The following is a 13,637-nucleotide window of genomic DNA, read 5'->3' as shown; positions in this document are numbered from 1 at the left end:
CAAGCTCACATACCCCACGCTCTCCCAAAACTCGACAATGCAACACTTAATGAATGGCACGTACAGTGCATTTTAAATACACAGTATAATTCAAAAAGGGGCATTAATTGCAAAAAATCATCACATATCAAAACTTTTTGCATATAAGGACATTCAAATCTTTGTATGTTACAAATTTTATTGGGCTGAAGTTTCTAGACAAATAATGGAATCAAAAATTTCTTGTCAATATACAAATCTATACATTATGTCTGAAATACCTACAAAGTTTCAGGAAATTCAGTGCTGAAGTTATGCTGGCAAACTGTTATTTAAATTCCTCAGTGATTTTGATTTGTTAATGAGTGTAAGTCCATGTCCAACACATGACAATTTACACATTTAAATAATTGATGGAAACAAAATTATGATGTAGTCATATGAATTTGTTTATATGCTGTACTTATGAAATTATTTAAGGCAAAGCACCAATTTGAAGGGGGTGGGGTGGGGGGGTGGGGTAGAGAACTATCCAAGATTTTGTGTGTGTGTGTGTTTATGAGGGTGGGTGTGTGTGCATGTTAAATCATTAATATTTTGATCTCAAAATCAATAGGGGTCTTTTAAGGTCATAAAATATTTCACATAAAATTTCATTAAAAAAGCTGATTCCAGTGGATTTCCTTATTACCGGTACCTAGCTGGAAAGTTTCTTCAATAATAGGCAAAACTCTTAGGGCAAAAATAATGGAATTGGAATTTCCTGGTAATATGCACATCTACACACTGTGTCTTAGATATCTGCAAAGTTTGATAAAACTCAGTTCAGCGGTTTAAGAGGAGTTGCACTGACAAACTGTTCATCTCTATATTCAATATATGGCCAAAAATCTAAGTTGAAAAGTGCCGAAATTCCCAGAAAAGATAAAGGAATCCAAATTTCCTGGTAATATGCACATCTACACACTGTGTACTAAATATCTGCAAAGTTTGACGAAATTCTGTGCAGCGGTTTAAGAGGAGTTGTGCTGACAAATTGTTCATCTCTATATTCAAGATATGGCCAAAAATCTAAGTTGAAAAGTGCCGAAATTCCCAGAAAAGATAAAGGAATCCAAATTTCCTGGTAATATGCACATCTACACACTGTGTACTAAATATCTGCAAAGTTTGACGAAATTCTGTGCAGCGGTTTAAGAGGAGTTGTGCTGACAAATTGTTCATCTCTATATTCAAGATATGGCCAAAAATCTAAGTTGAAAAGTCCCGAAATTCCCAGAAAAGATAAAGGAATCCAAATTTCCTGGTAATATGCACATTTACACACTGTGTACTAAATATCTGCAAAGTTTGACGAAATTCTGTGCAGCGGTTTAAGAGGAGTTGTGCTGACAAATTGTTCATCTCTATATTCAAGATATGGCCAAAAATCTAAGTTGAAAAGTCCCGAAATTCCCAGAAAAGATAAAGGAATCCAAATTTCCTGGTAATATGCACATTTACACACTGTGTACTAAATATCTGCAAAGTTTGACGAAATTCTGTGCAGCGGTTTAAGAGGAGTTGTGCTGACAAATTGTTCATCTCTATATTCAAGATATGGCCAAAAATCTAAGTTAAAAAGTGCCGAAATTCTCAGAAAAAATAAAGGAATCGGAATTTCCTGGTAATATGCACATCTACACATTGTGACCTAAATATCTGCAAAGTTTGACAAAATTCTGTGCAGCAGTTTAAGAGGAGATGGCTGACAAACTTTTTATCTTTATATTCAAGATATTGCCAAAAAATCTAAGTTGAAAAGTGCCGAAATTCACAGAAATAAATTAAGGAATCTGAATTTCCTGGTCATATGCACATCTACACATTGTGTCCTAAATATCTGCAAAGTTTGATGAAATTCTGTGCAGCGGTTTATGAGGAGCTGCGCTGACAAAAAAAACAGGACTGACTGACTTACTGATGGGTCAAAAACATTATACCCCCACAACTTGTTGCGTGGGGTATAAAAATTAATACATGTATTCAAATGGGAACATTATGAAAGCCCAGAAGGCTCATTCGAGATTTGAGTTTGGAAATACGAGATTCGAAATTCGAGTATCGAGATTCAAGATCCAAACTAACCAATCAAAAGGCGGATTAAGTAATTGATTACTCCCTTAAGTTTTTACTATCAAGAAATCACTGAATTTATTTACAACAAAAGGGTCATTTGCTTAAATGATAATGCAAGAAAAAATGTATCAAAACAAAATAAAAATGAATTTTGGCTAATGTTTTGAAAAATGTGTATAAAATCTTCTATTCCTCAATAAACAATTATATAGAATATTATATGGTCTTATCGTTGAATTGCGAAATAAGTAGCTCGATAAATTATTTAAAGGTGCATAGACACAGATTTGAAGTTTATATTTTCTCAAATTTTCTGTATAATATCACAACTTATATGTTGCTTTAGCATTTCACACAGAAATAAAATTAAAAACTTATTTAATCTGGAAATTATTGAAACTACGAATTTCGGGAGGCGTTTGATAGCCACATCCTTGCACTTCCACAATTTTTAACTTTATCCTTAATACAGTGCCCCCTGTCCAATCCAACAACTGTGCAATCCGGCACACTGGACTTTCCGACCTCATATTTTATTCCCAAAAATTTCTTTAAATTTTATATAGAACAAAACACTGTATATTCCGACCACTGTACATTCCGAATTCCGGCGCTTTTTTGTCATCAAGACTAGATAATAACATTATGATTTCACCTGGGTAATCCGACATAATTACACGGGTGTTCCGTAATTAGCCGCAGGCCAGGTGACATGAATGTCCCGTTTGGCCACAAGATTGGTCTACTTAGAGAGTAGTTAATTACATGTAAGTTTGAAAGTGTTTACGTAAGCGTTAAATGATCAGTTTTTAAATTAAAAAAGATAGGCAATCAGTTCTCTTTGTTGTTATCAGTTTTATTCTCGCATTTAAGAAATAGCATCCACGCGACAGAAAATAAAAAGAGTACATGATATTTTGATTACATTAAGATTTTTAGCTTGAAATTAAAATCAAACATGCATTCAGTCCTTCATAAAGCCATGTCCCAAAAAAAAAAGAGTACGGCGAACATAACATGAAGACAATACACAAGTTGAATGGTTCATCTTGTCTAAAAGAAAAAGTTTCATTTCAGGGTTAATATACACTGAATTAAGCAAGGCTGTGCACATAAAGGATTTGCCGGAAGCAAAAATACAGCTTTAAGTTGCCCATTCAATTCTAAAATATTACGATTGTTTGATAAAAATCACAATGTTTTAGAATTACGTCCGGTTTGTATATATATACACTGACTTACGCAAGGCTGTGCACATAAAGGATTTGCCGGAAGCAAAAATACCGCTTTAAGTTGCCCATTCAATTTTAAAATATTACGATTGTTTGATAAAAATCACAATGTTTTAGAGTTACGTCCGGTTTGTATGAAAAGTCGCGTGACGGTATTAATAGCACAGTCTATGTTGAGAGGTAAACAGTGGAGAAAATTCGGAGAGAAATGTAGCGTAGAAAAAAATAATACCTCTGTGTAAAGAAGGTACATGTAAACAAAATATTGACTTAACCATCTACTGCTTTAGTAAAATGCTAAAAATTAGATTGCAACATCTCGAAGCGATCGGCAGTTCCATCTGTTTTGTCCAATAAAAAAACAAACATCGTATATTACTACAGAGTTTACTAATGCTCAAAGGAATGCTAATTAACGAAGGTATATTTTATACAACAAAGAAATACACAATTATGCAAACATTTTGACAATTAAATACACGTGTACTCTAAACCTAATGAAAAATGGTTTTTGAAGTCATTTGACACCAATCATAACGCTCAGAAATATTCAACACTGGGTAATCCGACACACTGTCTAATCCGACATTGATTTTATTTCCCGCAGCATGTCAGATAAGACAGGTTTCACTGTACTTAAGAAAAGTAGCAATTTTGTTGTGTATTAGTGAATAATATTACATTTATAATCCAGAAAATTCAGAGTAAAAATGTGCGAAAGCAAAACCCACTCACTTAAGTATTCTCAGCCCGTGCTCAGTGTTGTGTAGTTGTGTACAGAGTTGTGTACAGAGTTTAACAAATTGAATACACCCGTGAAACGTAAACTGTTTTCATAAACAGGGCACAAGCTCTGTTGTTGTTAATGTTTATGTTTCACTGGGTGTGTTCAATTGTTAAACTCTGCACACACCACTGAGCACGGACTGACAATACTAGTGAGAAGATTTTGCTTTCTACATTTCTACTCTGAAATTTCTGCATTATAGTTTTAATATTTTTCATTAATAAACAACAAAATTGCTACTTTTCTCAAGTAATAAGGATAAAGTTTAAATTTGTGAAAGTGCAAGGATGTGTCTATCAAATGCGTCCAGAAATTCGAAGTTTCAATAACTTCCAGATAAAATAAGATTTTTATAAAATTTTCATATGAAATGTTATAGCAACAAATTGCTCATGAAATTATACAGAAAATTTGAGTAAATATTAACTTCAAATCTGTGTCTAAGCACCTTTAATAAGCACATTGATGGGAGAAAATTATTATTGATATGAAATACTAAGGATCGTCTTTACTCTGAACAGTTATTTAATTAAGGATACATTTCATTACATTTAAGGGTGCATTTGTGCAGTTAGACTGCTATTTGATATGGAATAAAAAAAATTCCGGTCTGTATTGTTTATATAATTTTTAATTGATTCAAGTATTCAAAGCCTTAGACCAAGATAAGTAATTGAAAACTGAATTTTTATGTTTCTCCTATTGGTAAACAGTTGTGTATATTCCCTTCTGCTCTTGTGTAGGCTAATGTGAAGTCACAGATTTCACCTAAAGCGCATCATTACTGAATTGCAGATAGGCAAGGAGGGAGTCGCTCCCTCTCAATAGAGGGGGGCGAGGGGGTCGGAGGACAACTTTCTGCAATCTTGGAGACATCTATCATTGTCATTTTTCCAGTGAATATAATTATAAATCATTTAAACATATTTTATGATACAAAAATTAAAATCTTCATGACCACTCCTAATAAAATTGAGAAATTTTAAAATCCTTCCACATGCAGTGCTTGTAAATTATGGAAACTTCTTTACCGAATAATCTAAATATAATTTTTAAAATGTTTTATATTTGACTTCCTATACTAATCCAAACGTATTTCCTAATTTCTATTCCCTGTCCTAATCGTAGACTCCTGTTGCTGTCATTTTTTAAAAGTCTGATATCGACTTCAAGGTTTTACATTTCAATTTTCGATTTAACCAGCTACATGTATAAAAATCAAAAGTTTTGTATACTGTAAAAATTGGATAGGCATAAAAGTGTGGATTGCTAAAAATACTTTTATTGCATTTGATGAAAAATGTTCTAGTAGCTGGCAAATAAATAAGATTTATGATCAACTTTCCCGAATTTTCAACCAAATACATGTATAAATAAATATTTTTTTTTAACATTAAGAAAATGGTGTGTAGGCTACAGCCTTTTTGCCTATATGGAATGTACACCATTGGGAAAGCAAATGCGAATTTTCTTTATCACTACTACAATGTCTTTCAAGATTTCCTGTGTACACTAAAAAGGCATACATGAACTAAGTAATCTTAATACGTATTCCTTTAGGCTATACGATCTTTCAAAGTCCTATAGGGTCCATTGTATTGTTAAAATCATTACATCATGTATTGAAACTTGTGTACTGATTGATTATGTATCTTGCGAGACCCGAGCGGTTTCCTTATAAATAATTATGGAATATATAATTATTTTGCCCATGCATCGCAAGATTGACACTGAATGTTGATAATCGAACATTTGTCTACCGTTGTAATAAAATAAACAACATAGCCACAGGGACCCTGGGCACGTGTCTCTCCCTCCCCCCCCCCCCCCCCCCTTTATATTTTTTATCAATATAATATACAATTATAGAAAAAATAGCAACTTTATGCTTGTGTCCTTTCAAAATAACGTCTAATAACTGTGATAACCCCCAGTTGATGTTTTTTTTATTTGGGGGGGGGGGGGGGGGAGGGGGCTTAACAGTGATTTTTTTTTAATATTTCCTACGGGCCTGAACAAAGAGAAATCATTATCTTTATTATGCATGTATATTTCAGCCATCCGTACTTAAGGGGCTGTCTCTTGGTTTCACATACTTAGTCACTGGTCACTTTCTAATACCTTAATTGTCACAAACTATATCCACTTTGAAACCCTTATTACTTATTATTATTAATCACTTTTCACTTGTTTTATTACACACTTAACTTTGAAACCTGTATTAGTCACTGGTCACTTTCTAATACTTGTCACAAACTATATCCACTTTGAACAGGTCGAGGAAACTATTTTCTGTGACATCAGAATAAATTTACATGCTAAATGAGACACCAATGTGACTGACAAACCGACCAATCAGCTAAATGAGTTGCACCTGGCATTATGGGTTACTACAAAAAAAAATACTACATGTATGTTTTTGAAAAGGCCAGTTTTTTAAATCGCTCTTGGAAAATATGTTGCATTTTTTCAAACATACAATATGTACACCATTATCTACTGACTCCATGCTCACATTTACAAACAAATATTTTACAATGGTATAATTTGGGAATTCTCCACTCCATTGTATAAGTCATTTGTGGACAATTGCCTGCATTCCCGTGCTGTACTGTCAGTGAATCAATTTTCCATCGTCCAAAACAATTTACTCTGAGGTGAATGTCATGCATAAATGACCTCCGATGGCCATTTACAGTTTGAAATGGTTTAGAGATACTTTGCTTATTACGTATACTACTTTGATATATAAGCTATTAATTATGACCAAGGTACATGTCGTGCAGCAATAAACTTATGTTTTTAAATGCATTAACTTTTAATTTCACTCAACAAATTACAAAGCTATGACAAATAACACCAACAGCATGGCAAATGTATGAATATCAAGTTGTAAAACCTGGATTCTTATTACATTGTACTAGTAAAGACTCTGTAGTAAACCAGCAAACTTGGAGCACATATTATCAGCATGCTCACAGGCTTTGAAAGATGGGTTTATTTCTAATACAAAACAAAGTATGGTATTTCAAATGTCTTTATCTAATAACATTCCGACATATGCATAGTTCAAGAGTTCTTTATCTTACAACATTATTGCAAATACAAACAACAAATAAGACCACTAAAAATATTTACATTACAAATTCAAATACACAATACTGGACAAAACTGGCTCAGTCACCCATGAAGAACTTGCTGGACTGAAGAATCCACATGGTAGAATCTTCCCGATGTGTGAGACATCGCCACAACGAAAATTGTTGAACCCAGCAAGACAGAGTTGGAAGATCCACATGGTAGAAATTCCCCAGTACGAGTGTACTGCTACAATGAAAGTTGTAAACTCTGTTCTAGAATTTTAACAACATGGAAGTTTTAGCTGATTATAAATTTGTAATGGGGAAATTATAACAATAATACGGCCAAAACTCAGGAACGAAAATATGAGTGACTGAGTGCCCCATAAATGTTTATAATTGTACGCCATGGTAATACATACATGTTAATTATGAGATAAATTGAAAATGAGAACAAGATTTTTTAACCGAGAAAAAAGAAAAATATTACAAATAACATGTCTATAGATTGCGACATAGTAAGCTGTTTATACAAGAAAATATAACAACATGATAGCGACACAAGAAATACAAAGCAAGTTATAAACGATACATAAATTTGAATGAGAGCATAAAAATTAATCTGTAATCAGGAAACATTAAGTTTAAAAATATTGAGAATTAAACACTATGTACACATTCACAATGGTGCCCAAGTCATCAGACTGTTAAACAATGCTTTCAGAATCTCTCGCAAAAGTCAACTGGTGATGAGCATGGACTGTTGCGCGTGTTTAATGGCTGAGTCTGGTGTTTTGATATATCTTGTATATGAATCGGAGGTCCATCTTCCTAGTGATTTGATAAGGTGGTCTTCGATGCGCGCTTTTGCTGCAGATGTAGCAGCACCAATTCGAAAAGAATGTCCAGTGATGTAGCTGTCGCCATGGTTTGAACGCTTCAGTAGATCCCTTAACATATTAAAAAATTACACCGACTGAGGGCACTTCCATTTTCCATGATGAACAGGGGGAGGTGCATTTTGGGATCAAAAATGGCATTTCTTGTAGATAAGTATAGTTCTTTAGTTGTTCAAATGGGCATAATACGGAATTATTTTTGAACAACTTGATCCCTAATCCTTTTCGGAAAGGATCAGTCTTGGATTGTTTAAGGAAGAGAACAACGTGGTCATTGTAGAATTGTATGTCGCTTACGCACAGATTAACGTGAGGGTCGAAAGCTGCTTTGCATGTAAATTCTGCACATCTGAGGAAACCAAAAAAAAGCCACTACACACACTGTTGTCATCAATGTATCCGTGTATTTTGAGTTCACACCTTTTTGAAGCACGCTGCACATGTCTTGTAACACATTGTAAGTAATAGGTTGTCGGCTTGGATGGTAAGATTGACTTTGTCTTTTTATACCGCTAAGCAGCATGTGCAATCTAGGTAGATTACCTGCCAAATCGGTGAAGGGGTTAGGTATACCTAGCAGGATGAGATGGTGTCGAATCCCGCAGATGTAAAGTTTGATTGTTTGGTAAGACAGGTTCATGGAATCGTAACAGTAGGTGACAAATTCCATTAAAGTAGATTCTGACACACTTTGACACGTGTTGTTCATACGGCTAAATTTTAAGAAGGCTTGATATCCGGAGTTGTACGTAGCTCTAGTTGAAACGGATATGGAGTCTTCCATCAATGCTTCTATTCTGTGAGAGGTTTCCAAAGGACGTCCTGCAGGGATGGGCAAGGATGAGGGTGTCTGTCTGCTTGAGGAGCTATAGGCTTCTGAACTTGTTTATCTGAATTCGAGATAAACTATCTGCGATTACATTAGTTTTACCTGGAAGGAATTCAGAATAAATGCAGAAATTGTATTTAGCTGAACACCAGGTTAACTGTCTCATTAGTTTCATAATAGAAAGAACTTTAGATCGCCCCTTTTGTATAATACTCACAGTAGCTAAGTTGTCACGATAAAAAAGTATTCTTTTGGTAGACAACGATGTCCCCAGAGAATGGAAGCTACAATGATAGGGTACAGTTCACGGAGCGCCATAGATATGTCCTTGTCTTGTTCACTTGGTAAATCATCTGGCCATTTGTCACTGAACCAGTGACCTTTGAAATATCCCCCGAATCCAAGGGTAGATGATGCGTCTGTATACAAATGCATACTATTAGCTGGAGTTCTTTCGATGTCATAGAAAAATGATATGCCATTCCACTGATCTAAGAACAATTTCCACATTTTGATGTCTTCTCTGCACTCTGAGGTCAGATGAATGTAATGGTGAAGCTCGCGCACAGAAGATGCTAGGCTCAACAAATAAGAAACAAATGATCTTCCCGGTACGATTACGTGAGAAGCAAAGTTCAAATGTCCCAAAAGTTGCAACAGTTCATGTTTTGTACAGCTTTTCTTCATGCTGAAAGTTTCCAACATTTCTCGTATTCTAAGAACTTTATCTGGAGGAAGTCGTGCTTGCATTTTAGAAGAATCGAGAATTATTCCAAGGTATTCCTTAACAGTATCTGGGCCCATGGTCTTGTGTAGAGCAATTGGAACATTCAGCTTCTTAAAGATCATTGTCAGGAGGGCCATAGTCCAATCCGCATCAAAATCTGGTCTATCTAGGAAGTCATCCAGCAAATGCAGTATAGATTCGATTTTGTAATTGTTTTGTGCTATCCAGCAACTTGCTTGGGAAAACTGATCGAAGATCTTTGGACTAGATCTACATCCAAAGGATAAACGAGTGTAGTAATAGTATAAAGAACAAGGTACGGTTTCAATACAAATCTAGCCCTGTGTTTCTCTTAAAAATTAAAGTAATGTAAAAAATTAAAACTCCTGCTTTCTGAATCATTTAACTTCCATGCAGAAAGATCATACAATACATTTTCTCACATGACCTTCTAAATGCTAATTGTGATGACATAAACTTGTGCATTTTCCCGTATTTTCTTAAAAAGTTGCAGAAGACAACAATTTTCAATGGAATTTTCTTTCAGATAATGTTGTCCACAGGCATCGCCCACAAAGATTTTGAGATATGTGATTTTTCAAAGAATTTTACACAACATATCCGAAAATTAAAGTGGGCGAAGGCTGTTGACACTATTTTCTTAAGGAAAATAACTCTTGAAATGGGTCATTTTGAGGCTTTTTCTGTTTAAAATAGAGAAATGCATCAAATTAATGACATCATATTTCCAGAATGGTACTCCTTCATGCCATATTCTTTCCTGATTTATCACAGCCATATACTCAACTAATATTTAAGCCAGTTTCAAAAACTTTTGAAAACATTAAATTTTTAGGGCACAATAAAGCTGAAACCGTACCTTCTTCTTTCTCCACTTCACACAATATAAATGGTACTGAGAAGGTAGTATGGGAATAAGTTTAAAATACTCACATAAGAAAGAGAGCATTGATTTTTATCAATGAGTTCATTTATACTTGGGTGAGTTTCATTGTTGTGAGGTGCAGAAAGATCCACGATTAGCCTTTTCTTTTTAGAATACTTATGTTCGGCGATTCCGAGAGGAGACACTCTGTAGTTTTCAAAAGGAGGTTCCTCATAAGGTCCTGAAAGAAAACCTTTTTCAATTTCCTTTGACAGCAACTCATCAACAGTATCCATGTTCTGTAAAGCTGACCTCAAGTTTTTGCATTCTCGTGTTTTCAAGTCTGTTTTCTGCACTTTAGTGTCAAACCCATTAGTAAAACCATCTAGAATGTAAGCAACAAAGTTAGGATTTTCAAGATTTTCAAGTTCTAGTTTCAACTGTTGAATGTTAATTGTTGAGCATGGAGATCCTGGAACAGATAGTCATTTGGGATTGGTAGTAGAGGAAGATGTATTCTTAGATTTGGTGGATTTTGAATTGCAAGTGAGCGATGAATGATCCTTGTTCTTGCATTGGCTACAAATATGAAGGAAAGGACAGTTGTTTCTTCCGCATTTCCTAGTAGAATTGAAATTGTTACAGATTTCCTGTCCATTGTGTAACAGCCTCTTTCTGCCATGCTTATCTGTATTACTGTTTGAGGATTGATGAGAAGTCGTTGCTGAATTGCTCTGTGATTGAGGACAAAACCTAGTGTCATGAGAAACTTCTGAGCAGATAGAGCAGAATCTGGATTTAGATGCTATGAGTTGAATGAGATCTCTGTCTCTCACAGACCAGTCAACTTTAATCTTGTGAATGGCCAAGGCATTGGCACTTCTCAGAGAAAATAGCTTGTGGTACTCATAAAATCTTTCTCCGTAAGCATTGTATATGTCGATGATATTGGCTTCATACTGATCTAATTCTTCTCTGCAATTAGGGAATGCCTGGCACATGCATCGTTTATATTTTCCAAATGCGGTTAAAAACTCAGCAATAGTAAGGCACCTTTTAAGTCGGATATCTTCCTTCTCTGGTTTCTCTTTCTCTGAGGTAGTAATTTCGTAAATTAAATAAGGAATAAGCAATGTAGCAAGATTAACATCCTTACCGTCGATGATGTTTTTCCGAATGGAATTGGAAATCAATTCCATTTGGGGCAATTCCTCCGGGTTCGTGCCGAATTTCCTCATGCTCTGGGTGTTTTCATTTGCCGTTTGGTAGAACTGTTGTAAATTAAATGATGGCGAGCTGTTAGCGTTTGTGTCTTTCGTTGTAATAATGGTAGTTAAACTCGAGACCATCGTCTGGAGGCTTTGAACTGTGTGCACAAGCGACTCGATAACTGCTGGGGAACTCGAGGTAGCTGAGCTTTGGTTTCCGCTGGAAGTAGTTGCGCTTGGATAAGTCGTATTTGGAAAGGATGTCGTACTAGCTACGGATACTGCAGACAAACTTTGGAGATGCAAAGATTGTCTGGAAAAACCATTTGTGTGGCCGGAATTCTCCGCGGAATTCACATTGATGGCCCTGCTTTCATTTTGACTGTTTGAAGCATCAATATTTTTTCCTAACACATTGTCCTCGTACAATTTCCACAACACAGAGATAGGAAAATTGGAAGAGGTGCTTATATTAGCCTCTAACAGTTTTTCACAAAGAACAACAGCGGACCAATTTAAATAATTTGTCATGTCAAGAGAATCACCGGAGGTTCTTTGTCTTTTGGCACTTCTCCTGGTCGCCATTGTTGTTTTGAGATACGTTGATTTTTAATATCGCAATTTCACTAAATAATGAAGTGTTTTTCCCAGAATTACATCGTCAAAAACACAATTTAAGTACACTGAAAATAAATACACAAACAAACAAATCGGATGATCGATGATTATTAAGTAATCCTATGGATTTATGAAGACAATAATAGCTTGGTACTGATGCTGTCTGGGACCATTGAAAGATAAGAAGTCACGTGACTAGCTATTCTTGACCTATTGACCAATGACTGATGGACACGAAAATCAGCATGTCTATTCCATAATATTGGTAAACGTAAACAAAAGCAAAGGGGGGAAGGGCTTAGTTAGGCAAATTGTGTGAAATAAACTTTGCTTAAAATTTTAATAAAATAATTTAAGCTACAAAGATACACTTAGAGACATGATAAAGTTCTAGCCAGTATAGCTGACACCTTGGAGAAAAGTATCAAAAAACCAAGGAAAACAGAGAGGGCCTGAGATTTGTCAACTTTGTGAAAGAAGGCGAAAAAGGACATAAAGTTAGTGTGGAAGGAAGTGGTCTGCTGGGGACAGCAACAGATTGGCAGATGCGGGCAAACCTCAAGAAAAGATTAGAATTTCCACCTGAGATAACAGCTACAAACAAGAGGCTTGACATAGTTATCTGGTCAGTGGCAACAAAACAGACAATTCTTATGGAATTAACAGTACCATGGGAAGGCAGAATGGAGGAGGCATATGAGAGGAAAAACCTAAAGTACCAAGACCTAGTGATGGATTGTCAACAAAATGGATGGAAGGTCTGGTTTTTTGCAGTAGAAGTGGGATGTAGAGGATTTGTGGGACAGTCTATGTGGAGGGCACTGAGAGTCATTGGCATTACTGGAGCAGAGAGAAGGAGACTGATAGGGAGTCTGTGTAGGGAGGCAGAGTCAGCATCTATGTGGTTGTGGAGAAGAAGGGCAGATAAGTGGAAAGACAGTTAAGATACAGTGGTGATATAGACAGTAAAATAGAACATCAGTGATGTTAAGCCAAGTGGTTCCGGGCTGGGACCTGATCACCCCAGTCGGCGCACCTCTGGAGGCTGCAGTATCCAGCGCCGAAACAGCTGATGAAGGAGGATCCACCTGAAGACGGAACCACGCATCTTTCCACCAGGATGTATAAAAGTAATGTGAGCGGTATTTCAAAGTACTATTTAACACGAAATATTGGCTTTGTTTGTTAATGTGATGAGCATGGGAAATCTTAATTAGTACATAATCATCATATTTTTAACAAAGACGTAGAAAATAGTTATTAGTTGACTTTCC

At 35.5% G+C, this 13,637-nt stretch overlaps 1 protein-coding gene and 1 pseudogene across 2 annotated transcripts in view; both read right to left on the bottom strand.

Moving 5' to 3' along the window:
• LOC133195809 (ubiquitin carboxyl-terminal hydrolase 15-like) overlaps window positions 1-13,637 on the bottom strand; it is a 427,782-nt gene that overhangs the window by 300,861 nt on the left and 113,284 nt on the right. The gene's annotated exons all lie outside the window — the stretch shown is intronic.
• LOC133194244 (uncharacterized) lies at window positions 7,795-12,330 on the bottom strand (annotated as a pseudogene).

Source organism: Saccostrea echinata, unplaced genomic scaffold (genome assembly GCF_033153115.1).
Source record: "Saccostrea echinata isolate AGI-Se365-2 ecotype Australia unplaced genomic scaffold, CSIRO_AGI_Sech_v1 ptg000029l, whole genome shotgun sequence".
In the NCBI taxonomy this organism is placed as follows: Eukaryota; Metazoa; Mollusca; class Bivalvia; order Ostreida; family Ostreidae; genus Saccostrea; species Saccostrea echinata.
Note: the sequence above shows the minus strand (reverse complement) of the source record. Positions and strands in the feature narration are given on the sequence as shown.